This window comes from Ursus arctos, unplaced genomic scaffold, assembly GCF_023065955.2.
Source record: "Ursus arctos isolate Adak ecotype North America unplaced genomic scaffold, UrsArc2.0 scaffold_13, whole genome shotgun sequence".
Classification (NCBI taxonomy): Eukaryota; Metazoa; Chordata; class Mammalia; order Carnivora; family Ursidae; genus Ursus; species Ursus arctos.
The window spans coordinates 42,992,177-42,996,620 of record NW_026622797.1 but is presented as its reverse complement, the minus strand read 5'-3'; the positions used below and the strand labels follow the sequence as shown (position 1 = coordinate 42,996,620).

At 48.5% G+C, this 4,444-nt stretch overlaps 1 pseudogene; it reads right to left on the bottom strand.

The window, feature by feature from the left end:
* Positions 1-696: 696 nt before the first annotated feature.
* On the bottom strand, positions 697-1,256 carry LOC113259661 (ferritin light chain-like; annotated as a pseudogene).
* Positions 1,257-4,444: the final 3,188 nt, after the last annotated feature.

The following is a 4,444-nucleotide window of genomic DNA, read 5'->3' as shown; positions in this document are numbered from 1 at the left end:
AATCTGGACTCAGGTTTCTTTAGAGACAACACGATTGTTTCTTACCAATACTCTGCTTAGAATCTGGAAAGGTCTGATTGCCACAGGACTCATCAGTGTGCTGTGTCGAAGCATCTCAGGATGGGGGCAGAAGGGCATTCTCCCAATTGCCAGCACTCCTAGTAAACCGCTACTCCTGCTCGCTCCTGCAAAAGCCTTTCTCTGAGGGCTCGGCCCTTTCAGCTCTCTCTTCTTCACAGTTGTCATAGCTGATCGCTCTCCCACACTCAGTAATGGCTGTGGCTCACTGCCCCTCTCTTTCCCTTTCTCTCTTCCTCTCTTTTTTTCTTTCTTTTTTCTTTCTTTCTTCCTTTCTTTCTTTCCTCTCTCCCTTCCCCCTCCCTCCCTCCCCTCACTTTTTCTCCCTCCCTCCCTCCCTCCCTTCCTTCCTTCCTTCCTTCCTTCCTTCTTTCCTTCCTCCCTCCCTCCCTCCCTCCCTCCCTCCCTCCCTCCCTCCCTTCCTTCCTTCCTTCCTCCCTCCCTCCCTCCCTCCCTCCCTTCCTTCCTTCCTCCCTTCCCTTCTTCTTCGAAAAGCTGTATTGTTTCCATTTGGTTCAAGGCTTGGGAGAGGGTTCCCAGGTGGTTAAAAGGAAGCCTGGTGGCTGCGGGGAAGGCTCACCCACAAGCCCTGGCACCGACGGATGCCAGAGGGAGCCCTCAAAGGCTGCTGGGCTTCAGAGGCTCCCAGTCATGCTCAGGTGAGCCTTTGGAAGAGAGATACTTGCCCAGGCCAGCCTGGGGGCCAGCCAGCCTGTGGAGATTAGTCAGGTGGTCGCTCATCTCCTTGATATGCTTCACCTGCTTCACCCCCTCATCCAGGAAGTGGTTTTCCAGGAAGTCACAGAGCTGGAGGTCTGTGCAGGCAGAGCCCAGGGCCTGCAGATCCAAAAGGGCCTGGTTCAGGTTCTTCTCCAGAACCAGGGTGGTTTCCATGGCATCCAGGGTCTTACACACTCATCTTGGAACAGCTTCTGCACATCCTGGAAGAGGGAGTGGCTGCTGTGCTGGGTTTGCGTCTTTAAGAGAAGCTCAGTACCCTCAAGCTTCTCAGCCGACTGGTGAAAGAAGTGGCCCACAGCATCCAGAGCCAAATCCTTGCAGTGGAAATAGAAGCCCAGAGAGAGGTAGGTGTAGGAGGCCCGCAGATGTGTGCTGACCAGGGAGCTGACCGTGGCCTCCACCCTGGAGGAATAATACTGACGAATCTGGGAGCTCATGGTTGATGGGTAATTAGGAACTAAGCTCGAAATAGGGTGTTGGCTGGTCTTGGAGGCACGGGGTGGCAGAGATGATGGTTCTGAAGGTTGAGACTGGAAAAAGGTTGGAGGGTGGTCAGAAGCTGGAAGAAGGGGCATCCCTGGGTCTGTTCCATCCACATACTGTTAAAACAAGAGAAAGATCCGTGGGACCGCTGGGTGCACTGGCTCATTGTCCCCCTTTTCAACTCAAGCCCCACCATCACTGAAGGAACATGGGCTTTGGAATCAAAGAGAACTTGGTTTGAAACACAGCTCGGCCTACTACCAATTGTGTGACCAGAGGTGAGTGGCCTAACTTCTCTGACCCTTAGTTTGTCACATGTAATGCACAGCAGTGGTGCTTACTTGAAGGCTGTGCGACTAGGCCTGTAAACTGCACACCACAATGGGAAACTCACAGAAAGGGATAAATGGTGCTTGGGAGGATTGCTGTGATGTGGACAGCTTACCCAGCACCCTGTCTTTGCAGTTCTTGCATCACGCAGCGCTATCACGCTCCCCAGCATGCAGTCACTTTCAGCTTTGGACCACCTCACAGCACTCAGAATGGCCACCCCAGCAAAATCCTAAAGATCTGCATTTTTTCCATGACGTTTTCCTATTATTCTAGCCCTCTTACTTTTATACTCAGGTTGTGCCTATTCTCCAATTTTTCTTGATCCTCCGTTCCTCCTTGTTCTCCTCATCTCTTTTCCTGTGTCTCAAAGTAGAGACTTTACGATGTCATTAATAACATTCTTTGACACCTTTCTTGCTTTCCAGCAGAATTCCACTGCTAAATCAAACCAGGTGCTTGCCTCCTGTTTTTATACCCAGTCTCTAGAGAGCTATTAGAAAAACAAGATTCAACTTTGGTGAGATCTGTAAGTATACATTCTGCAGCTTAGCTCTGCTAGGTTTCCTCCGTGCTCTTCACATTTCGACCTAGGACATTGCTTTTGAGTTTCCTACACATCACCTTTCTGAAAGCTCCCAGCTCAAACTCTAGCCATCTGCATCGTGAGAGGAACTTCCCTAACTTTCTGCTACATCCCCTCTCTCCATCCTTTCTCACCATCCTTTCTCAGTTCCTCCCCCTCTAATGACAAAGACCCATATAGTAGAAGGTTCTGTACCTCATCTTTTCCTATTTCTTTAAGGATGTCATTCTATCGTTCATCTCTGCTCTCTTCTGTTGCATCACCCTTCCTCTACCTACTTACTTTCTCTATAAAAATATAAATGTGTTTAGGGTCTTCTCTCCTTCATACGCTCCCCTTCCCCGGACACTACTGTCTCTCAGTTTGAAACATTCCTCCTGGTGTTTACTGTTCTAAATCTCCAACCTCTCCTTCTTCCTCCTCGCTCCCCCCCCCTTCATCTTTGGTCCTCTGGTAAGCCCATGCACATTTCGTACGGTTCCATCCTCAAACCTTTTCTGTGGTTATTCTGGATCATCCCCTATAGAGGTGATAGTCACCATATTTAGCACCTGGCATGGGTGGCCACTGACGCATCGGAACGGATTCTGGCCATAAAGCATCTGCTAGAGCCATGCTGGAGCACAGCAGCTGAACATTAGCCCTGACTCCATGGCATCCACAGTCACCTGTGTCCCAAATCTCCACCACCCCCCCCGAACCTCTTTCATAAATCAGAGCGGACGCATTTCCTGGGATGCAGCACATGCCCATAGATTCGACATGTGGTAAACGAGCTCTTCTTTTCCTCTTTCCCCAAACGTTTCTTCTCCTGCATGGCTTGTACTTCGAGGACTTACAGAGAGGGGAACAGCGTCCTATTCTATCTGGAGTGAAACTGTTTCACCACTGTGATTGTGGCATTTTCTACCTTGACTGCAGTGAGAAGAATACAAATCTTTAAACTGTGAACTTCTCTGATAAAATCCTACAATGACTTTGTACTGCTTTGAGGTTAAAATTCACACTCCTTAGGGCATACAAGGCTTTTCAGCCTGACTGACCTCTCAGCACTTCTCTCGGCACCCTTGCCCCTTTGTACCCTCCACTCCATGCTAGATGGAACCCCAAATATCATCCCCTAAAGGTTGTGCTGGCTTTTCCCTTGTGCCTTTCCCCAGCATCTCTTGGCTACCTGGGCCATTATTATTACCACTAACTTGCCCTGACCTGTTAGAATAGTTCCTGCTTCCTTTTAAAAACCTAGTCCCCCCTCTCCCCTCCCCAAACAAAACAAAACAACAACAACAAAAGCTAGATAGAGCTGTTATTTCTTTTAGGAGTCCTCTTGAGCTCCCCACTGTCCAGTTGGGGTTAAACACACTCCCTCTGCTCTCATTACGGCTCATGGTTACCTCTCCTATTTCACTGATCAGAAAGCATGGCATCTCTCTATTCACCTGTCCAGCTCCTCCCTGCAATGTGAAGTCTTTAAAGGTCCTCAGCTTAGTGGTCGGTGCACAGTAGGAGCTCAAGAGTTTATGGATGGAAGGGCTGATGGCACCGAGCAGGATGGTCGTAAATGACGAACGCCAACACGTCACTCCTGTTCGTTGTTGGGATGTAGGTTTGTTTATCGTTTGAGAAGGCTTGAAATTAGTGAAGCAGATAATACCGCCTGCTCTTTGTTCAGAGTCTGGAGAAACTATCAAGACACACGAAGTGTCCCTCAGGAGTTTCTGAGAATCTAAAGCTGATGAGAGGGCTCTGTGAGCACCTCCTGCCTCCCTGTGGGCACTGTGAGTGCCTAATGAATCTTGACTGACTACTCTCTCTCGGTGCTTTGCCAAAACAAACCGGTTCATAATGCTTTAGATTAGTTTTGTTTGCCACCGTCCACCTTTCTAGATTTTTTTTTTTCATAGAGTGGAAATGGACATATGTAACATTCTCAAATCACCTTGTTTTGTATTTTGGGTGCTCTCTCAAATCCCGTCCCTATTTGAATCGTTTCAGTAAAACGGCATAATTTATCTTTTAATGTTTCTCTGTTGCTCCGTACTTTCGTTACATCAAAGTGTGTTCCAGACACAAATTGTGATTTAGCACGTGTTGTTCTGGATCTTGCATAGCCTGCAGTCATTTGATTTAAAGTTTGAGAGGGAAATGTTGCACTTACCAGGGGCTAAGTGACTGTGTCTGGGGTGGGGTGGTACACATGTGGGGAAAATTGTGCAAATCTGTGAG